We start from the raw sequence: 26,624 nt of genomic DNA, 5'->3' as shown, positions 1-26,624 counted from the left end.
ATTTCCTTATATTTAAGGCTGAATGCTATCCCAGTGAATATACGTGCCTTGTTTGTTGAATCTACTCATCCTTAAAGGTACATTTGCTTCCAGGTAGTATGTTTGTGAGTAATACTACAATGTACATAATTGTGCATATATCTATTCCATGTTCTGCTTTGCCTGTTTGGGATATTTTTCTCACACTGATTTAGTACCATGTGTATTCCCTTGCTTTTGTTGTCTGATCCGTTGATGTTACATCCCCCAAATTATTGCCAAGACCAATCGTCATGAAGCTTCACCCTTCTGTATTGTGCTAGGAATTTTACAGCTATAGGCTTTACATTATAGTCTTCATTTTTTAAAATTGACACATTTAATTGTACATATTTTGGGGAAACAATTATGTATGTATGTTGTATAGCAATAAAAATCAGAGTACTTAGTATATTTATTGCCTCATGCTTGTGTTATTTTTGTGGTGAGAACATTCAAAAGCTTCTTCTCTAGCTATTTTATTTTATTTTTATGTATTAACTTTTTTTAGGGACAGGATCTTGCTCTAACACCCAGACTGGAGTGCAGTGGTGCAATCCTAGCTCACAGTAACCTCAAACAATCTTCTAACCTCAGCTTCCCAATTAGCTGAGACCACAGGAACCTGCCACCATGCCTGGATAATGTTTTAATTTTTCACAGAGACAGGGTCACATTATGTTGTCCAGGCTCATCTTGAACTTCTGTCTTCAAGTGATTCTCCCACCTCAGTCTCCCAAAATGTATGGATTGCAGCAATGTGCCACCACAACTGGTCTCTTTTAGGTATTTTTTAATATGCGATACCTTTTCATTAATTATTATTATTCTACCGTGTAATAAAAAACAAAGACTTCTTTCTCCTGTCTAATTGTAACACAATACTTGTTAAGCAGCCTTTTCCCATCCTCCTATTTCAGTCCTCTTATTCAGTACAACCCGCGTTGTACTCTTTGCTTATATCAACCCTTTTTTTCAGGTTACACAAATGAGTGAGATAATAAGATCATAAAGTACTTGTGTTTCTCTCTGTGGCTTATTTTACTTAACATGCTATGCTCAAGGTTCATCCATGCTCTATTAACTGACAGAATTTTATCCCTTCTTATGGCTGAATAGGATTTCACTGTGTATATAAATTACATTTTCCTTATCCATTTATCTGTTGCTGTACATTTGAATTGATTCCATATGTAAGCTATTATAAATAGTTCTGTAATTAACATGAGAATGCAAATACCTTTTCGACACAGTGATATCCTTTCTTTTGGATATACAGCCAGGAGTAAAATTGCTGAATCATATAATAGATTTATTTTCAATTTCTTTCTGAAACCTCCATACTATTTTCTATAATGGCCATACTAATTTACAATTCCACCAACAATGCATACATTCACTAGTTTTTATATACTCATTAGTACTTTTTATTTATTTATTTATTTATTTTTATTATAGCCATTCTAATGGGAGTGAGGTGGTACCTCATTGCGGTTTGGATTTGCATTTCTTTGGTGATTAGTAATGTAGAACATCTTTTTATGTTCCAGTTAGCCATTTTTGTATCTCTTTTTGACAAACGTCTGTTAAGATCTTTTGCATTTTTTAAATTAGATTATAAGTGTATTTATTTTGAGATTTTAAAGTTTTTTTATATTCCGAATATTAGCCTTTTGTCATATGTATAGTCTGAAAACGTTTTCTTTCATTGCCTAAGCTGTCTCTTCAATCTTTTAATTGTTTTTTTAATATGAAAAAGCATTTTAGTTTGACATAATGTTGTTTGCTTACTTTTGATTTTGTTGCGTATGTTTTGACATCTTATTTTAATAATCCTTTCCCAGTCCAATGTTATAAAGCTTTTTTTATGTTTTTCTCTAATAGTTTCATAATTTATGGCATTACATTTAAGTCTTATTTTGAGTTGATTTTCATATATGGCAAGGCCCAATGGTCTAGTATAACTTTTCTGAATATAAATATTTAAATGGCCCTGCACCATTTATTGACGAGATTAGCTTTTCCCTAAAGTGTGTGCTTGGCAATTTTGTTGACAATCAGTTGGTTTTAGGTGCGTAAATTGACTTCTGGGCTTATTGGGCACATTAGTCTATTTGTTTGTTTTTATGGCAGTACAGTGCTGTTTTGGTTACTATAGCTTTATAGGAAGTTTTGTAGTTTGATAAAGTGATGCTTTTAGCTTTGCTTATTTTGCTCAAAGTTGTTTGTCTATTCAGAGTTTTTTGTGGATCCACATAAATTTAAAATAATTTTTCTACTTCTTTGAAAAAATGTCATTGATATTTTGATAAAAATCACGTGACGTCTGTAGATCACTTTGGGTAGCTATATTAACAGTAGTCTTCCAGTGTATAAACACAAGATTTTTTCATGTATTCCTTTGTATTTTATATTTTTTATCCATGTTTTGTTGTTCTCAGAATAGAGATCCTTTACCTTTTTGGTTAAGTTTGTTGCTAGGTGTATTAGTCGGGCTTCCCTGGAGAGATCACAAGATCCCACAATAGGTTGTCTGCAAGTTTGAGGAGCAAGGAGAGGCGGTCCATGTACCAAAGCTGAAGAACTTGGAGTCTGGTTTTTGGGGGCTGGAAGCGTCCAGCACAGGAGAAAGATGTAGGCTGGCAACCTAGGCCGGTCTCTCCTTTTTACATTTTTCTGCCTGCTTTCTATTCACTGCCTGCTTTCTATTCACTTAGATGGTGCTCACCCAATTAAGAGTGGGTCTCCATTTCCCAGCCCACTGACTCAAATGTTAATCTCGTTTGTCAACACCCTAACAGACACACCCAGGATCAATGCTTTCTATCCTCCAATCCAATCAATTTGACACCCTGTATTGACTATCACATTAAGTATTTTAATTTTTGTAACTTTTGCGTATGCAGAAGAAGCGTTGGATGAAATTCAATATTCATTATGATGAAAACTCTTAACAAATTAGGAATAGAAGGTATGTGCCTCAACACAATAAAGTTCATTTATGACAAAGCAATGCTAACATTATACTGAGCAAGGAAAAGCTGAAAGCTTTCTCTCTGACATGTGGAACAACACAAATCACCCCCACTTTCAGCCCTCTTATTCAACATAGTACGGGAAGTCCTAGCCAAGGACATTAGGCAAGAGGAAGAAATAAAACTCATACTAATTGGAAAGGACGAAGTCAAATGGTCTCTGATTGTGGACAAAATAATCTTATATGTGAAAAACTCTAAACACTACACCAAAAACTATTAGAGCTACTAAACAAATTCAATAACATTGCAGAAAATCAACAAAATATTAGCTTTCTGTATGCTTATAGCAAACGATCTGAAAAATAAAGTTAAAAATTCCATTTTAATAACTACAAAAAATTTGTTATTTTGAGTTTATTTCTTTATTTGAGATGGAGTCTTTATCTGTTGCCAGGCTAGACGGCAGTGGCATGATCTCGGCCCACTGAAACTCTTGCCTCCCAGGTTCCAGAGATTCTCCTGCCTCAGCCTTCCGAGTGTCTGGAGCTACAGGCATGTGCCACCACTGAAAACTAATTTTTGTTTGTATTTTTAGTAGAGACGTGGTTTCCCCATGTTGGCCAGGATGGTCTTGATCTCCTGACCTTGTGATTCACTTGCCTCAGCCTCCCAAAGTGCTGGGATTACAGGTGTGAGCCAACACACCCAGCCTTGAGTTTATGTTTTTATTTGGTGCAAGGTAAGGTCTAACTTTGTTATTTTTTCCCTGCGAATTTTTATTATTCCCAATACTGTTTGTTGAAGAGACTGTTCTTTCCTTATTGTGAATTCCTGGAACACTTTTTAAAAATATGTTTACTAAACCCATGAGGTCTTATATCTGGACTCTCTCATCTGTTTCATCATTCATTTGTCTTTATGTCAGTCCCAAAGTGTTTTGATTACTATACCTTTGTAGTATATTTTGAAATTAGACAGTATGATGCCTCTATCTTTACATTTTTTTCCCCAATATTGTTTGGCTGTTTGTGATCCCTTGAAATTCCATGAAAATTGTAGAATATTTTAAAACTTCTGCAAAAAGTTTCATTGGTATTTTGATAGAAAGTATATTGAATCAGTTGAGGGTGGTGACTCATGCCTGTAATCCCAGCACTTTGGGACGCTGAGGAAGGTGGATCAACTGAGGTCAGGGGTTTGAGACCAGCCACGGAAAAACACCGTCTTTACTAAAAATACAAAATTAGCCGGGTGTGGTGGCACAGGCCTGTAATCCCAGCTTCTCAGGAGGCTGAGGCAGGAGAATTGCTTGAACCCAGGAGGTGCAGGTTGCAGTGAACTGAGATCACACCATTGCACTCCAACCTGGGCAACAAGAGCAAAACTCCATCTCAAGATAAAAAGAAAGAAAAGAAAAGAAAGAACATTGAATCTGTAGACCACTTTCTTTAGTAGTGACATGTTAACAATATTAAGCCAACAACCTCTTGAACAAGAGTGTTTGAGAATTTGTTGTTTAATTTTTACTTATTCTTTGACATGCTGGTGTTTTTAACTTCTTGTTTTATTGTATCATAGGTAGCAATAATTTGTGTAATTCCATCCGTTTAAATTTACTAAGATTTGTTTTTTAACTTAACAGGTGGTCTATCTGGAATATTGTGGCATGTGTGATTAAAAGTATTGCATATTCTGCTGTTGAGTGGAGAGATATAAATGTGAGTGTTAGGTCTGATTGTTCTATTGTATTGTTGAAATCCTCTGTTTACTTATTCATCTTATGTTTTTTTTTTAATTTACATTACTAAAAGTCAGATATAAAAGTCATCTACTGTTATCAGGTGCTGGCTACTTCATGTTTCAGTTCTGTAAAATGTTGCTTCATATATTTGGGAACCGTGATGTAAGGCACATATGTTGCTGTTGTTGCTTTTATTGTTGTTTGTTGTTTCAATGTTGTTGCTTTTATTGTTGTATGTCGGTTTATTGTTGCATTTATTGTTGTTTTTATTGTCCATTTCCTCTCGTCTCTTGAGGAAGTTTTTGATATAATATGTATTTTGTCTACGATGACGATATTTGATTTTGCATTTAATTTTTTTTATTCTTTCATGTACGGGTTATATGTGTTCCAGATCATAATTTGTTTTTTTCTAGGAAGCAGAGAGTTGAACCTTGTTTCATGAATTTATTTAGTGAAAGTATGTTTTTGATTGATGTAATTTATTTATATAAAAAAATTACTAAAAGGGAATGATTTCCTATTGCATTTTGTTTCTTTTTTGTTTTAGGTCCTCTAGCTTTTTTTTTTTTTTGAGACGCAGTCTCACTCTGTCGCCCAGGTTGGAGTGCAGTGGTGAGATCTTAGCTCACTGCAAGCTCCGCCTCCTTGGTTCATGCCTTTCTCCTGTCTCAGATTCCCCAGCAGCTGGGAATACAGGCGCCCGCCACCACGCCCGGCTATTTTTTCTTTTTATTATTTTTAGGAGAGACGGGGTTTCACCGTGTTAGCCATGATGGTCTCGATCTCCTGACCTCGTTGATCCACCCGCTTCGGCCTCGCAAATTGTTAGGATTACAGGCGTGAGCCACCGCCCCTGGCCGGTTCTGTAGCTATTTTGTTCCTGTTTTTCTCTCTTGTTCTCTTTCTAAGTATATTATTGATTTTTGTAGTGACATGTTTTAATTCTTTTCTCACTACTCTCTGTGTGTGTGTGTCTTCGTGCGTGTATACTATAGGTATTTCCTTTTTTTTTTTTTTTTGACATGGTCTTGCTCTGTCACCCAGGCTGGAGTGCAGTGGCACAGTCTCTGCTTACTGCAAGCTCTGCCTCTCAGGCTCAACTCAAACAATCCTCCCACCAAAGCCTTCTGAGTATCTGGGATCACAGAGGTGCACCACTATTCCTGATAATTTTTGTTATTTTTCATAGAGACAGGGTTTTGCCATGTTGCCCAGAGTAGTCTCAAAACCCTAAGTACTATAGGTATTTTCTTTGTTGTTACTATAGCTATTACCAAGAATAACTACTATTGCATACAAAACCCTGCCTCTTTATGGCTCCCTATGTGTTTTCTTGGTGTCACAAGTTATATCGTTTTGTATTGTAAATCTACTGGCAAAGATTTACAGTCATTTTTAAGTCTTTGTTATCTCAAATATATAGCAGAATTAAAGTATTCTGTGCAGCTTCATTATAATAACAAAGAATATAGTTAGAGTTGGTAAAGTTTCATTAAATTTTAGGTCATTTTCTCCCTCAAATTTTGAGAGTTCTCGGCCACTGTTTGTTTCTTGAAATAACTTTGCTGCTCTCTTTTCTCTCTTTTTATTTTAGAATTCCCATTATAAGTATATTGGCCATTTTAATGGTATCCCATAAGTCCCTTAGGCTCTCTTAATTTTTAAAATTATTTTTAGCCTCCACAGCCTATAATTTCAAATGACTTCTTATCAAGCTTGCTGGATTTTTTCCTGCTAGATCAAACCTGTTGCTGGACCTTCTAATGAATCTCTAAATTCAGGTATTTTACTTTTCAGCTCTACACTTTATGTTTCTATTTTGTACTTTTAATCACTTCGCTGATAATCTCATTATCTTCATGCATTGTTTTATTTTTCTGTTTAGTTTTCTATGTCCTTCTTTAGCTGACTGAGCATCTTTAAGCTAGGTGTTTTAGCCACGCACAGTGACATGTGCATGTAATTCCAGCTACTTTGAAAGCTAAGGCAAGAGGACTACTGTATTAAACCATTCTCATGCTGCTAATAAGGACAAAAACAAGACTAGGTAATTTATCATGAAAAAAGGTTTAATGGTCTCCAGTTTCACATGGTTAGGGAGGTCTCACCATTATTGAAAGGACAGCACGGGAAAATCCCACCCCCATGATTCAATTGCCTCCTACTGGGTCCCTCCCAGGACATGTGGGGATTATTACAATTCAAGGTGAGATTTGGTCGGGGACACAGAGGCAAACAATATCAATTACTTAAGGCCAGGAGTTTGAGACCACCCTGGGCAATATTGTGAGAAGCTGTATGTAAAAAATATTTCTACAGATTAGTCATGCATGGCGGAATGTTCCTGTAGTCTCAGAAAGTTGAAGGCTGATGTAAGACTATTGCTTGAGTTCCCCAGGAATATGAGACAGCATTGAGCTATAATCATGGTATTGTATTCCTGTCTGGGTGAGAGAGTAAGACCTCTTTTTAGAATTTCAAATTTATTTTAGATTTAGGAGGTACCTACACAGGTTTTTTACATGGGTATTTTTTATAATGCTGAGGTTTGAAATGTGAGGAATTCCATCACCCAGGCAGTGAACATAGTACTAAGTATACAGTTTTTCAGTTCTTGGTTCCTCCCTCTCTCCACCCTCTAAGAGTTGTCTATTATTTTTTTTTGTATCCATTTGTACCTGGTGTTAATTTCCATTTATAAGTGAGAACATGCAGTATTTTCATTTTCCATTTCTGCATTCATTTGCTGTGTATAATGGCCTTTAGTTCTATTAACGTTGCTGCAAAGTACAAGTTTTTTTTTGTTTGTTTTTTGTTTTTTTTTTTGCTAAGTAGTATTGGTGTACATGTGACAATTTTTATATTCAATTTACCATTAATAGGCTGGACACGGTGGCTGACGGCTGTAATCCCAGCACTTTGGAAGGCTGATGTGGGTGGATCATGAGGTCAGGAGATCGAGACCATCCTGGACAACATAATGAAACCCCGTCTCTACTGAAAATATAAAAGTTAGCCGGGCGTGGTAGCATGCGCCTTTAGTCCCAGCTACTTGGGTGGCTGAGGCAGAAGAATTGCTTGAACCTGGGAGACGAAGGTTGTAGAGAGCTGTGATCGTGCCATTGCACTCCAGCCTGGGCAACAGAGTGAGATTTCATCTCAAAAAAAAAAAAAATTACCATTAATAGGCACCTAGGTTGAATCTTGTCTTTCCTCTTATAGATAGTGTAGTGATGAACCAACAACTGCATGTGCTATTTTGGTAGAATAATTTATTCTCTTCTGGGTATATACCCAGCGGTGAAATTGCTGGGTTGAATCATAGTTTAACTCTCAGTTATTTGGAAAGGCTCCAAGCTGCTCTCCACAGTGGCTGAACTAATTTGTATTCCTATAAACAGTGTATAAGTGATTTTTTCCCTCTAAAACCTCTTCAGCACGTATTATCGTTTTACGTTTCAACAAAAGCCATTCTAACTGGTGTACGATGGTGTCTTATTGTGGTTTTTATTTACATTTCCTTGATGGTTAGTGATGATGAGCATTTTTCATGTTATTTGGCCACTCGTATGTATTCTTTTGAACAGTGTCTGTTATTGCCCACTTTTTTATGGGGTAATTTTTTGCTTGTGAATTCTTTAAGTTTCTTATAGGTTCTGAGTATTAGATTTTGTCAGGTTCATAGGTTGTGAATATTTTTCCTGTTCTGCTAGCTTTGGGGTTAGTTTGATTTTAGTTTTCTAGTTTCTCTAAGTGTGATTTTAAATTGTTAGTTTGAGATCTTTCTAACTTCTTGATGCAGGTATTTAGCACTCTCAACTTTCCTCTTAACAGTGCTTTTCCTACATCCCAGACATTTTGTTATATTGTGTCTCTTGATCTATTTCAAAATTTTTTTAATTTTCTGCCTCAATTTTCTTGTTTACCCAAAATTCATTCAGGAGTAAGTTGTTTAATTTCAATATCATTCTGTGATTTTGTGAGACTTTCTTGGCATTGATTTTTATCTTTGTTCCATTGTGGCCTGACAGTATGTTTGGCATAATTTTAATTTTTAAAAAATGTATGGATAATTGCTTTATGGCTAGGAAGTGGTCAATCCTAGCTTATATTCTGTGAGCAGATGAGAAGAATTTACTTTCCATAGATGATGTGTGGCGTATACTCTAAATGTCTATTAGTTTCAATTGATCATGTGTCAAATCAAACTCCAGAATTTCTTCGTTAAGTTTCTGCCTAGATAATCTGTCAAACACTTAGTGGGGAGTTGCATTCCCCTACTATTATTATGTGTCTACTTGAGTCTTATTGTAGGTCTAGCAGTACTTGTTGTATAACTCTATGTTCCCCAAAGTTGGATGCATCTATATTTAGGATAAATAAGACTTCTTATTGAATAGAACTCTTTATTGTTATGCAATACTTTTCTTTGTTTTATTTTACTATTAGTTATTTAAAGTCCTTTTTTCTTAAAAGAGAAAAAATTCCAGGTATGGTGGCTCATGCCAGCACTTTCAGACTGAGGCAGTAGGATTGCCTGAGACCACGAGTTTGAGACAAGCCGAGGCAATAGGATTGCCTGAGGCCATGAGTTTCAGACCAGCCGAGGCAATATAGCAACATTCCGTTTGTACAAATTTTTTTTAAAGAAACTATACAGGAGTGGTAGTGTGCAGAACTGTGGTCATATTTACTCAGGATACATAGGTGGCATGACTGCTTGACTTCAGAAATTTGAGGATACAGTGAGCTGTGATTGCACCACTGCACTCTGTCCCAGGAGATAGAGTAAGATCCTGTGTTTTGTCACTAGTACCATCCTGTCTTGGCTACTGTGGCCTTTTAGTATAGTTTGAAGACAGCTAGCATGATGCCTCCAACTTTGTTCTTTTTACTTAGGGTTGTCTTGTCTATGCAGGATCTTTTTTGATTCCATATGAAATTTAAAGTAGTTTTTTTTTTTTCTAATTCTGTAAAGAAAGTCAACAGCAGCTTGATGGGGATAGCACTGAATTTATAAATTTCTTTGTGCAATATGGCCATTTTCACAATATTGATTCTTCCTATCCATGAGCACGGATTGTTTTCCGTTTGTTTGTGTCCTCTTTCATTTCCTTGAGCAGCGGTTTGTAGTTCTCCTTGAAGAAGTCCGTTACATCCCTTTTAAGTTGGATTCCTAGGTATTTTATTCCCTTTGTAGCAAGTGCGAATGAGAGTTCACACATGATTTGGCTCTCTGTCTGCCTATTATTGCGTATAGGAATGCTTGTGATTTTTGAACATTGATTTTGTATCCTGAGACTTTGCTGAAGTTGCTTATGAGTTTAAGGAGATTTTGGGCTGAGATGATGGGGTTTTCTAGATATACAATCCTGTCATCTGCAGAGACAATTTGACTTCCTATTTGAATATGCTTTCTTTCTTTCTTTCTTTGGCTGGTTGCCAGAAGTTTCAGTACTTTATTGAGTAGGAGTGGGGAGAGCAGGTGTTCTTGTCTTGTGCAGGTTTTCAAAGGGAATGCTTCCAGTTTTTGCCCATTCAGTATGATATTGGCTCTGCATTTGTCATGAATAACTCTTATTATGTTGAGATACGTTCCATCAATACATAATTCATTGAGAGTTTTTACCATGAAGAGGTGTGGAATTTTATTGAAGGTCTTTTTTGCATCTATTGCGATAATCATGAGGTTTTTGTCATTTGTTCTGTTTATGTAATGGATTACATTTATTGATTTGCATATGTTGAATCAGCTTTGCATCCCAGGGATTAAGCTGACTAGATCGTGGTGGATAACGTTTTTGATGTGCTGCTGGATTCTGTTTGTCAGTATTTTATTGAGGATTTTCGCGTCGGTGTTCATTAGGGATACGGGCCTGAAATTTTCTTTTTTTGTTGTGCCTTTGCCAGGTTTTGGTTTCAGGATGATGCTGGCCACATAAAATGAGTGAGGGAGGAGGACCCCTTTTTCTATTGTTTGAAATAGTTTCAGAAGGAATGGTACCAGCTCCTCCTTGTACCTTTGGTGGAATTCGGGTGTGAATCCGTCCGGTCCTGGACTTCTTTTGGTTGGTAGGCTAGTAATTACTGTCTCAAATTTAGAACTTGTTATTGGCCTATTCAGGGATTCGACTTCTTACTGGTTTGGACTTGAGAGGGTATACGTGTCCAGGAATTTATCCATTTCGTCTAGATTTTCTAGTTAATTTGCAAAGAGGTATTTATAATATTCTTTAATGATACTTTTTATTTCTGTGAGATCAATGGTTATATCCCCTTTATTATGTATTTGATTATTCTCTTCTTCCTTATTAGTCTGGCTAGAAGTTTGTTTATTTTCTTGATCTTTTCAAAAAACCAGCTCCTGGATTCATTGATTTTTTTGATGGGCTTTTTGTGTCTCTATCTCCTTCAATTCTGCTCTGATCTTAAATCTTTTCTTCTGCTATCTTTTGAATTTGTTTGCTCTTGTTTCCCTAGTATTTTTAATTGTGATGTTATGGTGTCTATTTTAGACCTTGTCTGCTTTCTCTTGTGGGCATTTAGTGCTATAAGTTTCCCTTTACACACTACTTTAGCTGTGTCATATTTTATTTTTAAGTCCTCAGTCTTTCTTTTTCATCATGATAGTCTTGACTGTTTTATGTTTCTGTAATGTAAAATTGACTACACAGTATTTACAAAGATTTTACCAAAATATTTTATTGAGAATGTACAAACCTGTCAGTCAATTAGAGGAGAAATTACATTGTAGTAATAAATAGCCACAAAACAAAACCCCAAAAGACATCCAAACCAGAATAAAACAAAACATTTTAACAAAAACAAAAATAACAAACTGGCAACAAATTTGTGCAGTTTATATCACAAAGATGCTCATATTTCCACTCTGAAGAGAGCTTTTAGAAGTTCATTTAAAACATGGCAAATACATTATACCACACTTCACAGAAAAAATAAATTTAAGCAGCTGTTAAACCATGAACATATTATCAAGTTCAGATATAATCAAAATTAAATATTTCACAAAAGATTCTACAGTATGGTAGAAACAGAAAAGCGCTTTTTTTCTTTTCTCCAAGCCCACAAGTCTAGTTTCTAGGGCTCCCTCAATATTCTGGGGGTTTTCATCAACTCCCCAAAATATAGGAAGCACAGAGCTGGTGGTGGCTGAATGTGGGTTATCCTTTGAAACCATATTTAAGATGAGAGCCCTTGGTCCATTGTATTGTAATCAGCTGGCTCAGGAAAGAAGACCTGGCTGTCCAGAGCTCTACACCTACTGCACAGGGTATGACAGGAGGCCTGAGAACCCATGGGGCCCAAACCCACCCCATCCCAATATATCATCCAGTATTGAGGACTCTGACACCAAATTCTCTCAGAGCATATGCTTATGCAGTTTTACATTTAATTTCTCATTACAATTGGGAAATTGAGGTCCCAAAAGGGGCAGGGACTTGTCCAGATCTCAGGAGGTAGGCAGGCTCCAGAGCATTAGGGAGGGCTCCAGCTTCCTAGGCCTTGGCTCCGTCCCACCTATCAGGTTTGTTTTGGAAATTAGAGTCTGTAGCTACACATTCAAGGGCACAGAAAATGAGCAGATCCAGGGTTCTTTTCACATGGGGACCTCTCCATGTCAGTTTCAAGATGACAGGACTGGGGTTCTGCATCCAGCTCTCAGGGCACCTGGAAGTAAAATGAGCTATGCTCCACCTCACCCTAATGTAGACAATGCCTACAGGAAAGCCTGTTTTCTTCCTCATAAAAAGGAGTGCCTGAAGTGGGTGACCTCGACGATTTCACATACTCATAAGTGTCTGCCTGCCTGAATTCTTGCTCTGAGACTGCAAAAATGCATCCACTCTCTGCAGTTCCTTCAAATCAGAGGGAAGCATGGCCATTTGAGAGGCTTCTTGGGTAGATGAAGATGAGACAGAGTTAAATGTGCCAGAGCATTGGACTCCGAGGCTGAAGTCCACGAAAATCCCAGCTACTGTTGGGTTCTTAAGGTCCTCATTTGAAAGTGGTAGAAAATGATTTCACTGGATAAGGGGAGGATACCTCATGAGTAAATAGCACAACCGAAAAGGTGGAGGCAAAGAGAGGGCAAAAGGGGATTCCTAGGTCACTCATTATACTTGGGACCTTCAGATCCTGCTACTTTTTCCCCTAGGACCTTGAAGAACCAGTGTCTTGAGGACAGAAAAATCAACGTACCTGATTTGTTCCATAGTGCTCCTTCATGGGGCTGTAGTGTTAGTGATGGTCTGGAGGTGGTTACAGCCTGCTGTTTCTGGTGCCCACTGAGCTTTGCTGGAGCAGCTGGAACAAGTAAGAGTCACACACCTCATGTTGTTATGAGTGATCTCCACATTATCATGTGGTGAAAAGATGAAGGGATATTAGAGATCCCCCATATAACCACAGCCAGTCTGTTTTCCCTTGCACTCACCCTTTGCCAGCTAACCTGGTGGGTCCAACATGTGGTACAGAAAATTATTACATCATGCCTGCAACCCCCAACCCAGGACCAAACAGTCTGAGGACAGCTGGACAAAAGCACTAAAGCAAGTATATGTGAAAGAAAAGAGCAAGGGCTATAATATAAAGTAGATTGTTGAGAAGAACAGCTGGAAAATTATTGCACGGGAGGACCTCAGGCCTCACTGGGGTGACTTTTAGTCCATGATGAGGATGACAACAGGAAGGCATCTGCACAAGCATGTGTCAGGGAGAAGCCACCCTTAGTGAAGAGACTCATAGGTGTGACTTTGACAGAGGTTACAAAGGAACTAGTTTGGCTGCAGACAGCCTGAGGAAGATATAAGCAGAGGAATGGGGAATCCTAGGACCTGGGAGATGAGGTTAGATATCTGCTCCTTTCTGACAACATTGCCCTAAAACTCGGGACTTTTCAACGACATATAATATCTCATAATTTGTGTGGACCAGAATCTGGACACAGTTCAGCTGGCTACCTCTGCCTTCAGGTCTTTTATGAGACTGGGGCTGTGGTCTTAACTGAAGCTGGACTGCGAATGTATAAGCCTTTAAGCTGACTCATGTGAAAATTGGCAGGGTTTAGTGTGGACAGAGAGCCTGACTTTCCTTCTCTCTACTGGTCTGAGCACCCTAAGGTCTTTGTTATGTGGGTCTCTACATGGAGCATCTCATAACATTGGAGCTTGCTTTCTGTGTTTGAGGAATACAATAGAGACAGAGAATTAGACAAAAAGGTTTACACAAAAAGAGACAGAGAGAAAGATCGAGGGCGCAAACAGGAAAAACCCAGTAGGAGAAAAATGAGAGCTTTAAAAAAATCTTGTCAGCGTGCCGTGGCTCACACCTGTAATACCAGCACTTTGGGATGCTGAGACGGGCGGATCGCCTGAGGTCAGCTGTTTGAAACCAGCCTGGACAACATGGTGAAACCACCGTCTCTTCTAAAAATACAAAATGAGCCAGGTGTGGTGGCGCATGCCTGTAATCCCAGCTACTTGGGAGACTGAGGCAGGAGAATCACTTGAACCTGAGAGGAGAAGGTTCCAATAAGCCGAGATCGCACCACTGCACTCCAGCCTGGGATAAAAGAGTGAAACTGTGTCTCAAAAACGAAAACAAATACAAAAAAAAAAAAGAGAGAAAAAAAGACTTGAGAGTTACAATAATTTTTCTTCTATATTTGTGTTAAAATTGTAACCCCCGGTGTAATGCTATAAGGAAGTAGGATGTAATTAACCCCTGAGGGTGGGACCCTCATGTAGAGATTACTGGCTTTATACAAGAAACTGTAGAGGGCTCTCATCCTCCTTCTACAAAATGAGGATAAAACCTGAAGTGTGCAGTCTGAAATTCAGAAGCGAGTCATCACCAGAGCTCAACGATGCTGACACCCTGATCTCAAATTTGAACCTCTGGAAGTATGAGAAATTAAGTCCTGTTGTCTATAAGCTGCCTATCTATGGTTCTTTGGCGTAGCAGCCTGAACTGATACAAAAGTGAAATCCTTTTCTGTATTTCATTGGACAGAAGATGAATTTGTGCTCCCTACACTGTTAAAAAAATGACTTAAAAAACGGATCTTCAGAATGAAAGATAGGAAAAGGCTTGTTGAAACACTAACATTGTATCTGCTTATGAGGTTTTAAACATTGGCTGAAATTGTTGGAACCAATATGGCCAACAGAAGTCCATGAAGAATCAGTTTGCAGATGTTAGAGCCCAAATTTCCGTTGTGTGTTTCATACTAACTCTCCCTGAATTTGCATGTGACCTGTGAGGAAGCAAGAAGAGATGACTGTGTATGTCTCATGACTTTCCAAATTCCTGCTTTCCTTCCAGCAATCCCCTACAGAATCCGCTTCTTAGGCCTTTTCTAATCACTGCCTTAAAGCCAGTATCACAAAACAAATTTGAGCTGGACTCCTATCTCCTTGTTGGCCAACCTACAAGATGATATTTTCCTCAAAACCGAAGGGCCATACTACTGGCCTCAGGCAGTAGGCCATTTTATTCGATAAAAAACTGAGTCACTAACCATCTAGTACTGGGAGACTTTGTGAAGACTTCCCCTGTCATAGGCGTGATAAGGCACATGGATATGATTCTAAATATAAAGAGAAAGGACTGTAAAGTTGAATTCCTGTATTAGTCCATTCTCATACTGCAATGATGAAGTACCTGAGACTGGGTAACATAAAAAAGAATTTAATTGACTCACTGTTCCACATAATTGGGGGGGCACCTCAGAAACCTTCCAATTACAGTGGCTGACAAGTGAAGTGAGTGAGAGCAGGGGATATAGCAGATGCTTATGAAACTATCAGATCTCGTGAGAACTCACTATCACAAGAACAGCACGAGGAAAACCCGTCCCCATAATCCAATCAACTCCCCTCAGATTTTTCCCTTAACACCTGGGGGTTATAATACACAATGTGGTTTGGGTGAGGACAAGCTGCTAAACCATATGAATACCAGAGGACAATATCTACATTTAATTTCAACTTCATACTGGAGCAGAATGAAACTGATGGCCAGTGGAGAAGTGACATTCCCAGGATCACCCTGCCAGACCCCAAGCCTGTTTGAGTTGTGGCCCATGCTACCTCTCACCTATTCTCCTAATGCTTCCATCTCTAAGTGTGTGCATCATCTACAGGTGACATCACATCATTATTTTTATGTCTTATCTTATATACACCTAATACATTGCATAGGAAGTAGATGTTAGCATCATCCCCACTGTGCATGCTAGGAGGCTGGGGAAGCCTCGAATACACAGTGACTTTTATTGGGTCCCAGAGATGGGAAGATAAACAAGGTTATTTTCCCGCTATGTCTTCTATCCTGGAACCCAGGCTGCATTTAGTTCTTTCCAGGGAATTAAGGGGAAGTTGTGTTTGCCTCATTGTGGACAAATAAAAAGTTGCCATGTAAGAGGAGACTGAGCCATCAGTAGCAGAGTGGGGCCTTTGGGTAGGTCTTACAGAAACAAGGGGCCCAGTAGATGGAATCTTGAAGAGTTTAACACACTTTCTTGGTGACAGAACCCAACAGCAGTTAAGAAACCAGGAATCCACATTCTTGAGACAGCTCTGTATCCATCTCTGGTGGTGAGAGATGCTCAAGAGTGTGAGATGCTCTTTCACTGTGCCCTGAAATTTCTGAGTTTTGGCCTTACAAAGGCTCAAGGTAAAAGTCTTATCTGATAGCACGGATGTCAAGTCAGCCTTCATCCCTCATGCCCCTGGCTATTGGCCGGGTGCACCTACAAATAACACAGGGCAGCCCAAGACAGGCCCCTCCACACCAGGCCTCTCTTGTCAACTCATCTGGGTAGTCCCACACCACTTCTTGGTACCATGAGTTGTAGGGGGAACAAGAGGGCGGGCACTCTTCTTGGACTGAAGCAGATTGTCAGGTGTTGGAACACTTGTATATCTGTCGTGTTCATACCCAGGCCATAGCTGGCAGAATAAATAGAAGAGCGTTGGAGAACGAGTCTGTGTACTCAGATGTGAATTCCAAGACTTTAACTTGTCCTCTGGTTTTCTTCCTTGATGGAGATTTATACAGATTCTCCTTAAGTGCCTAATCTGAAGAGCAGAATTTCTTTTCTTTTCTTTTCTTTTCTTTCCTTTTCTTTTTTCTTTCCTTTTCTTTTCTTTCCTTTTCTTTTCTCCTTTCTTCTCTTCTCTTTTTCTTTCTTTCTTCTTTCTTTCTTTCTCTTTCTTTCTTTCTTTCTCTTTCTTTCTTTCCTTCTCTCTCTCACTCTTTCTTTTGATGAATTCTCCTTCTGTCACCCTGGCTGGAGTGTAGAGAAAAGCAGAATTTCTAATGGAGGTGTCACATACGGTGAAAACAAGGCAGACCACTGACTTTTCTTTGCGTTGTTTCTAGGCACTTTTTACAAAGATGCATTCAGATTGATGAGGAGCTGTTTGATGTGGCCAACTCCTCCCTCTCTTTGGAAAAAGATCAGGTGCACTAAACCAACAACCACAGCCAGCACCGGGCTGTGCTGAGAGAAGCCACATAGGAGTCTCTACAGACAGAAACCTGAGAAGACTGGGACAGACCCAGGACCCAGACTCAAATATGAAAAATTTCTGGGCTTTGTCCTACGGCCTTCCCATGAGTAACTCATAGTCTTGTTTCAGTGGAATCTGGCCTTCATCAGTCTCAGTGGCAATTGGTTATGTGGAAAGTTTCTGTTCACACACGTGTGAATAACAGTAAAGACTTTTGTGTTGTTTTCATTTTACATTAGGCCGTGAGTATTTACGCCTGTGGCTGCAGTTTGTATTAGTTTCCTGCCCCAGGTATCTCCTGCAGAATGCAGCTTCAGTCCTACCAGACCCTCAAAACTTAAAAGCTAACAGTATTACTAGGGAGGATTTCGCAGGAAAATGGAGAAAGTGTTACACACAACAAAGGTTAAACTACTCTATGCATGTTTCTGCAATGTATTATCTCAAGAACTCATCTCTGTAGCCCATCAGGACAGGAGTTGGGCTCTCACCTTTTGATACTATTCCATAAGGGAGGTTCTTCCCCACAGTGTTTAGTCTTCCTACGCTGGTACAGCCTGACATGATGACATTCTACTGTCATGTCCGTCATGCTGCAGGGAATATTCTGTGAGTGTCCTAATAGGCTGGAATCATTTGCTAGGGTGAAGCCCATCTTTGGTGCTCACTTTTCTGTTATCTTATAATTAGCTTTATTCTAAGCAAATCCATGTCTATTTTATTTATCTGTTTACTTATTTATTTTTATGTATGGAAAAACACATTTTTTAATATACTTATTTATTTAGAGACAAGGTCTCCCTCTGTCACCCGAGCTGGAGCATATTGGTAGAGTGGTGTGATCATGGCTCATTGAAGCCTCCAACTCCTAGGCTCTAGTGATTCTCTCACCTCAGCCTCCTGTGCCACCATGGCCTGCTAGTTTATTTTAATTATTTATAAAGAAGGAATCTCATTATGCTGCCCAGGCTGGTCTCAAACTCCTTGGCCCAAGCAATTCCCTCATCTCAGCCTCCCAAAGCACTGGGATTAAAAACATGAGCCACTGTACTGAGCTGTGCCTACTTCAAAAGACAGAAAATAAAAAAATAGATAAATCTTTGCCAAATTAAAAAATAAAACAATAGTTTCCAGGTCTTAGATAAAGACAATTCTGTGTCACGAAGAATGGCAAAAGGCTTATTTAGCTGTTAAAATGATTTGCTTATATTTCAAAAAGCAGAGAAAAAAAGGTACATATAAAAGTTTACCAGGCCAGACAAGGTGGTTCATGCCTGTAATCCCAACATTTGGGGAGGCCAAGGCAGGAGGATCTCTTGAAGCCAAATATTTGAGTCCAGTGCAGGCAATATGGTGAAATTCTGTCACCATAAAAAAATAAAATAAAATAAATATGGCTGGGCATGTTGGCTCACGTTTGTAATCCCAGCACTTTGGGAGTCGGAGGCAGGTGGATAATGAGGTCAGGGGTTAGAGACCAGCCTGGCCAAAATGGTGAAACCCTTTCTCTCCTAAAAATAATAACAATAAAAAGTAAACCAGGCATGGTGGTTTGCACCTGTAATCCCAGCTACTCAAAAGGTTGAGGCAGGAGAATTGCTTGAACCCGGGAGGCGGAAGTTGCATTGAGCTAAGATCATGCGACTACACTCTAGCCTGGCCCACAGAGCAAGACACTGTCTTGAAAAAAAAACAAAAATAAATAAAGTTAGCCAGGCATGGTGGTGCATGCCTATAGTCCTAGGTAATTAAGAGGTTGACGCAGGAGGACTGCTCAAACCTAAAAGTTTAAGGTTATAGTGAGCTATGATTATGCCATTGCACTTTAGACTAAGTAAAAGAGTAAGATTCTGTCTCAAAAAATTAATAATAAAAGTTTTCTAAATTACATTGTTTAAGAAAAGGGAAAAGGAAAAACTATATTGTTTTTATTTTCAAATGGGAGAATAGAGCCTCTCATTTCTAACTTGTATTTCCTTCTGCAGAAAGTTGGTCTAGGTCCATGGTCTTGAACTATTGGACATCTGAATTTTAGTAGGTGCTGGATTCAGGCAACTGAAGGGTGGCCATGGGCACACTCTGTGCATATAAAAAAAAGTTTTGAGGTGAACTAGAAGGTAAAAGAGGGGAAAGTGCTGTTAAGAACGCACAATTGGGAGACAGTACAGGGTTGGTGGAAGGACTGGTTCATGGTACAGATACTGACCCAGGTGAAACTTTGTTCTGACTTATTTCTATGTTCATGCAGGAAGGTGAGATTGTGATCAGGTGGCACAGAGACCTGGGATGGTGAAAAAACCAAGTTGCCACTGCAGATACGGTGTCTGAGGTAGAGCATATGCCAGGGGTCTTGCAGGCTCCTGTGTGGGTTTTTGGTGGGAAAGTCTATGAGGAAAGGTAGCCTGGTAACAATCTTGATGCCGAAGCCCTGTCCTGGGAGGGGCTTGACCACATCAACACGTAGTGCGTATGTTCGGTGGGTGAAAAACATGTGGTGGCCTCAGGTTGGCAGGAGGGAAGAGGGCATCTGTTCTCAGAAATTCTTCCCTCAAAGTCCTTGGTCCTTCTCACCCTGGGAGGATGCCTTTAACCACAGGGCAGTGCATGGTGTAGCAGGCTGTGTGCAGAGCAGAGCCTACCTTCCCCGAGACATCTGGAGTCTCTCTCCAGCAGAGGCCCCCACATTGTCTTTCTTCTTACAACACTTTTGATCCTGAAGGTGTAAAGTTCCCTGAAAACCCACTGATTCTCCAACACCCATTTGTTGCCCAAAAATTTAATTCTGACACAAGTTAGAGTTCGCACAGACCCCACAAATTCAGGGCTCAGTCTCACATCACTGCTCTCACTGCAGAGGACAGTCACATGTCCCGGAAGCCCATCTATATTTCTGAGCTACCTCCTATAAATCTGAGACTCCCATAAACCCCTTTTCAAGATAAATAATTTGACAGAATTACTTAAAAAATCAACAAATAACTATAATTATATTTACCACTTTATTATAAAAATATAACTCAGAAACAGCCAAATGGAAGAGATGTCTAGGGCAAGGAACAGTTGTGTGTGAATGTAATCCTGGAAATAGCTATATTCAAAGAAATTCCCCCATTCTTTGTCTTCTCAAAGAAGAGCTTAGTGAAGAGAAACGTGCTTCCCATTATGACTTTGGGGATGCTCCCCGCTGTTTTTTTTAAACTCTCATGAAGATGGACACAGATTGCAAATTCCTATTTTTAAAAATGAACAATCATTCAGTAATTTAGTCTTCAGTGGTCAAAACAAAGTACTCGTTACAAAAATTTTGCTTGTTTCTCTTCTTCCAACCAGCCCATGAACTTTGACTCACCCACAGCCTCAGCAAACCTACAACCCTTATTTATACATACCCTTCCTAAGAACAGGCTGACTTCAAGGTGAAACATTACCTTATCTGGGATCAGATTTTGCTACCGTCCATCCTGTGCTTCCCTTCCTACCTTCTTTGTAAACTTGTTTTCTCCTCCCTATGAAATAAAGCCCTTTTCCACCTAACCTTTGAGATCCTCAAAGATCTAATCATTTGTAGTTTTTCTTTGTTCCAATGCTTCTTAGGTATCTTCTTAGGCCAAGTCTAGAAACAGTCTTAGGACAATAACAATTCCATTCTAGAAAGAATCTCCCAACATTTCTTCTATCTCAATCTCAACTGCATCTGCCTGTGAAATTCCAGCTTACCAAGGCTCTATATCTTCTGGCAGTGACAAAGGCTCCTTCCGTGGTTGGTGTGAGCAGGCTTGGACACCTGCAGGGCAGACACCCAGGAATAATCAACTGGGCCTTAAGTGGTCCCCTTTTGCTGGATCAAGGTGGGCCTTAGCTTTTAGTCAATGGTCTAAGACCTCTACTTACTAGTTAGAGTCATTCAGTTAGTTTTCAATTTAAAAAATACTTCATGTTTGAAGAATCCAGCAAAAATTATTCAAATCTAAGGTATAAATGAGAGGAAATTATGGCCAGGCATGGTGACTCATGCCTGTAATCCCTGCATTTTGGGAGGCCGAGGCGGGCAGATGACATGAGGTCAGGAGTTTGAGACCAGCCTGAATAACATGAAGAAACCCCGTCTCTACTAAAAATACAAAATTAGCCGGGTGTGGTGGTGTATGCCTGTAATCCCAGCTACTCGGGAGGCCGAGGCAGGAGAATCGCTTGAACCCGGGAAGTGGAGGTTGCAGTGAGCCGAGGTCGTGCCATTGCACTCCAGCCTGGGCAACAAGAGTGAAACTACATGTAAAAAATAAAATAAAATATAAAAGAACATTATAAGGGGCTTACATCTTATAACTCATCAAGAAAAGCCAAAGTGTCTATCTCTTTCAGAAAATAAACACGTAATTTAATTATGTTCATAACAAATCATTTGGATAAACAATTAATCATATGTGAACACTTCCAGGAGGTGTGAAGTCTCAGCTCCTAAAACTTAGCATCACCCTCAGACACCCAGATGGCAGCATATGGAACAGAGATATTCACTTGCACAAGTTCTCTGTTTTGAAAAAAACAATAACTGATGGGATAAATTTATGTAATTTGACAATTAATCTACCTCACTTGCTTGTGGATATGTATTCATTTCCTACCACTGTAGTGGAAGAGAGACTATCCCTGTCTTTACACCCGGTAGAATTTCCAACAGTAAGCTGTGAGATTCTCCTTGAAATCACCTCTCAAACAAATAAAAAACAGACCTGGGAAATGTGCGACACTCATTCTGCTGAAGAAATCGGTAAGTAATAATTTTTAGCAAATGAAATATATACTACTTAATTGTATTAAAAATCCACCAACTTAATGTTTTTATAAATATTTTCATACCTTTGAAGCTCCACTGACAAAACATAATTTACAGTTAATGAAAAAGTGAAGTTAAAATAAATACAATAATATTTTCAAAGTGACAAAATTAGAAGGTGACAATGCCAATTGAAACACAGACATATCTGACCCAAGGGTCAAGTCAAGCCATTCTATGACTTGGGATATTTTCCCTGCTCCTATCTTGTTCAGTGATGTGGGTCATGAGCGTCCCACCAGGAGCCGCTACGCTGTGCTCCACTGTGTCTGTGAGGTGCATTTTACTTTGCGGGTTTTTGCACTGCCTCACTGGGTTGGGTTTCTTTGTCTTTTGAAATATTTTCTCTCCCTTCACCAATCTGAGAATATTTTTTCCTCAGTATCAGCATTCAGTTGCCTGGACTGCAATGTGTCTCTAAGGAATGGAAACTAAGCGTTGGGGTAAGAAAATCTTAATGTCCTAAGGGGTTTGCTTTTAGCACAAGGGTATACCTGGAGATTCCTTCCAGGTACAGTACATCCAACCACTCCACAGAGAGACTGCATTCCCATACCTTGGGCTGTTCCCTGAGAGGAGATGACACAAGGGATGCTATTTACTAGACATTTAAGAGTCATGGCCACTGCTGGCATCTTGGGGAATCCTCAAACAGTTTTGAAACTCAAAACCAAAAAATAACAAGATGGCTGAGGATGTATTGCTCTGTGAAATTTCCGAAATGAAACCTGAACCCAAAGACATTCTGATGGGGTGTCTGTGCCAAGGTAAGATTAAAGAAAGGGGCACAAAGATTTTCTTTTTTTTTTCTTTTTCTTTTTTTTTCTTTTTCTTTTTTTTTTCTTTCACTGTGGAGCGTCAGGGGATTATTATCTGCTTCCGTCTCCTGTAAAATGTCTACAATTGAAAAATATTTTTTTAAGTGTCATCGACTGCTTTTTGAAAAAATGAAGAATTAAACTAGTGTGTCTAAAATGTACAATAAAGAACAGTTGATAATGTTGTGAGTTACACAATTTAGTTAATGTTGGTGTCAGGAAAGAACTGGAAATTTAAAATGTGACTGCAAGCCAGAGTTAGGCTGGGGTAACATGGTTGTAGATTTGAGGCCCTCTTTGCCACACATTTGGAAAATGCATGAGAAAACTAATTCTCTTTTGGAGTATTAAAACAACTAAAAAAACAGGCCATTGCATTGAGGTGGCTCTAGTGTCCTGAAGTTCTTACTGGGGAGACAGGGAAAGACCTCCCTAGATCCAAAAAGCTGCCCATTCTTCTCCTGCTGTGCACCTGATTAGATACTTTCCACTCCAGCACCCATGATTGGTTAGAGTTCAATTCCCCATCCCGTCCCCTCAGGCCATGAGTGACATATGTGATTTGACACTGGATTGAATAAAGCAAGAATTATAGGTTTTTCCTGGATCCTTTTCTGGCAGGACTTCCTCCATGCACTGGACCCTGGCCCTGCCTGTAAAATACTTGCATTTACATTTGTGTGTAAGATTATTTTTATTTATGAATAATATATATGTGTTATTCATACATGGAAACAATATAATGACAATTATTTTAAAATTTCAGATTTTTTACTTTCCTGGCACATCCAGGCTTTAGAGCAGATAGCCTGAGATTTCAAAAATGAGGCAATTCTCTAGGAAATAATATGTGAGGCACTTGTGAATTTTAAATATTCTAGTAGCTACATTTTAGTAAATACACCAGGCATGCTTCCCTGTGCTTGTAGGTCGAACTGTTAGGGAGTCTGATGTAGGAGGATCACTTGAGGCCAGCAGTTTGAGACCAGCTCAGGCAACATAGAGAAAGCCATCTCTACAAAAAAAAAAGAAAAAAATGGAAAAATTAGCCAGTTATGGTGGTGCATGCCTTCGGTCCCAGCTACTGAGAATGCTGGAGCTGGAGGATCGCTTGAGCCTGGGAGGTCAAGGCTGTAATGAGCCGTGATCACCAGTGCACTCCAGCCTCACTGACAGAGCAAAACCCTGTCTCAAAAAACTGATCTCTGGAAAGGCATTTTCATTTTCTTCAATGTAGCCAAACAGCTAAGTATGTATTGAAGCCATCCTTTAATTTTTAACAGGGCAAGGATGTTTTCTAAAACCGCAAACTCCAGATTTGCGATGTGGCAAATCCTGAAGCGTACATGGATATCTCTCACAGCTAAAGTATCCCTCACCCCTACCCAGTGCTTCTTACCCCTGGCGCGAGAGAATCACCTGCGGGGAGAAAAACTTTCGAAATCCCTTAAACCCAAGTTGTAACCGATCAATTAAATCAGAATCCTTGCAGTTGGATCTGAAAAAAATACGGTTTAAAGTTGTGCAGGTGATTACAATGTGTAGGCACGCCACAAAACCATGGGTTTAACCAGCAACCTTTGTTAGAAATGATTTCTCAAATGAATGTAAAAACGTTTGCTGCTGAATTGTGACCTTTCAATTTTACTTGCTTTTCCTACAAAGTATATTTTGCAGACCCAGGCAGTGCTGCTTGTTCTGTTCTTGATTCACCGAGTGCCGTGTGTGCTCAGTGCAATCCTGTGCACTGGTCACTGTGCTGTGTGCCCTGGCCTGGGTGAGCATCATTCTTCGGGGAGAACCTTGCTGAAAACAAAGCTGCATTCCAAAAAGTTAAAACCATGCTACTTACTGTGTTGAGGTTAAAATTAAAAGACCTAGGGGACTCATCCAAAAGTTAAAACATAAATAAATAACGTGGAACATTACTATACACCTGATGATGTCTTGAGTGAACATGCCCCACTTTAAAACAAAACAAAACATTACTATTATTCTAAAATATTAATTTAGGATTTTTATGCAAATATGTACAATTTAAATTTTTATTGATGTATAACATGCATACCGCAATATAGGCACAAAACGTTTATGGAATGCTTGATGAGTTATTACAAAATAAATACACTTGTGTATCTAAGAATCAGATTTGTTCATGCCCTTGACACTTTCTCCTTCCAAAAGGTAACCAAGACCTTAAGAGATAAATGCAGATAAACTTTGTCATTTTGTACAAGTGTTTTATTACAGAACATTAAAAACGTATACACGATACAAAAAAAGTATAACAGACCAGTCACCCAGCTTTAAGAGCTACTAGTCATGTGTCATTTTTGTGTCACTTATACTTCCAGCCATTCCCCCACCAATTTCATTTTTTTTTTAGGCTTTTTGGATAAAATGTATATTCATTGCAAGGTACAATGTGAACTGTAAATAGTAGAGAGATGGGGTTTCAACATGTTGGCCAGGCTGACCTTGAACTCCTCACCTCAGGTGATCCAACCTCCGGTGATCCAACCGCTTCAGCTTCCCAAAGTGCTGGGATTACAGGCATGAGCCAATATACTCTGCCTGAGAATTCATATTTCTAACGAAGTACAAATCCATAGGTCACATGACAACTGCAATATCTATCTACAGTAGATACAGTTTGATGAATAAAATGAAAGGCAATTGACCTAAGGTGAAAAAAAAAAAAACAAAAAGCAATCAAAGCATGGGTATTACGTGCTATCTGTAGGAGCATTTGGTTAAGAATAACAAACATACCAATTTTATCGTTTTAATAACCAAAATTGTCAAAATTTCTAGTTCTTCTTTCATAGAAACGCTCTCTGCAAGAAAAAATTTTCATATAGTGAGGGCAAAAATGACAACCATTTGCAAGTAAATGTCTTATGAAATTAAGTAGCAGATAGCAACCTCATGACCTTCAGATAGCCAACCCAAACTCAATCATTTACATAGCAAGTGCAGATAATTTTCATAGCTTCCTATTAAAATTGTATTTGAATGCTCTTACAAATTGTGACTGTTTTCACATAAAGTTCACTAACTAGTATTTTGTATATGACTTATGATAAATTCCACTTCAAGTCACCTTACATTTACTTAATTTTATTAGGCAGTGTCTGTCTACCACCCAGTAATACGTGGGGATTCTCCCTCCATTTGCACATACATCATAGCTGGGGAAACAGGGATTCACAAGACCCAGGCTGTTCCCTACATATTTTTCCTCCTCAGACATCAGTTCATCAGTCAGTCAAGTCATGTGAGAGTGGAGGCCATGTATTCCATATTCTTGGGCACTCTCTTCCAAGGAGGAAAAGGCCAGGAGGTCCTGTTAGAGGATGCATTCTGAGAGGCCGGGCTCCCTAAGGTGTGAGAGTTCTAACCAGCAGGTGTAGACTTTTCAGGAGTGAGGAATGAGGCAGGTATTCCAAACCTGGAGCTTCATCACCTTTTGTTTCATCTCAAGACAACTCTGAGGGGCTGTTTTGGAACGTGTCTGGAAGGTGAACGTTGAAGAAGAGTGTGGGCTTTGATGTGACTCAGATGAGATCTTTCATGGGGAGGCAGGAATTTAATGCCCAGAATCTGGGCTGGTGTCTTTGAGATCAGTGGGTTGCCTTTTTGTATCCAAGTCCATTGTTACTAGGTTGGAGGCTGGAGATGCTAAATGGCTTC

The 26,624-nt window shown here is 39.1% G+C and overlaps 1 long non-coding RNA gene across 16 annotated transcripts in view; it reads left to right on the top strand.

Annotated features, from left to right (window-relative positions):
* LOC129053737 (uncharacterized) overlaps nucleotides 1–25,674 on the top strand; it is a 38,153-nt gene extending 12,479 nt beyond the window's left edge. For 2 of the 16 annotated variants that reach the window (XR_010137509.1, XR_010137518.1), the window contains 2 exons: nucleotides 3,451–6,521; nucleotides 7,623–25,674. This is a non-coding gene — a long non-coding RNA (uncharacterized LOC129053737). The remainder of the gene's footprint in view (nucleotides 1–3,450; nucleotides 6,522–7,622) is intronic. The other 14 variants (XR_010137519.1, XR_010137510.1, XR_008518527.2 and 11 more) reach the window with 13 other exon arrangements.
* Nucleotides 25,675–26,624: the final 950 nt, after the last annotated feature.

Source organism: Pongo abelii, chromosome 17 (assembly GCF_028885655.2).
Source record: "Pongo abelii isolate AG06213 chromosome 17, NHGRI_mPonAbe1-v2.0_pri, whole genome shotgun sequence".
Lineage (NCBI taxonomy): Eukaryota > Metazoa > Chordata > Mammalia > Primates > Hominidae > Pongo > Pongo abelii.
The sequence above is the reverse complement of the archived record's forward strand: the minus strand, read 5'-3'. Positions and strand labels throughout refer to the sequence as shown.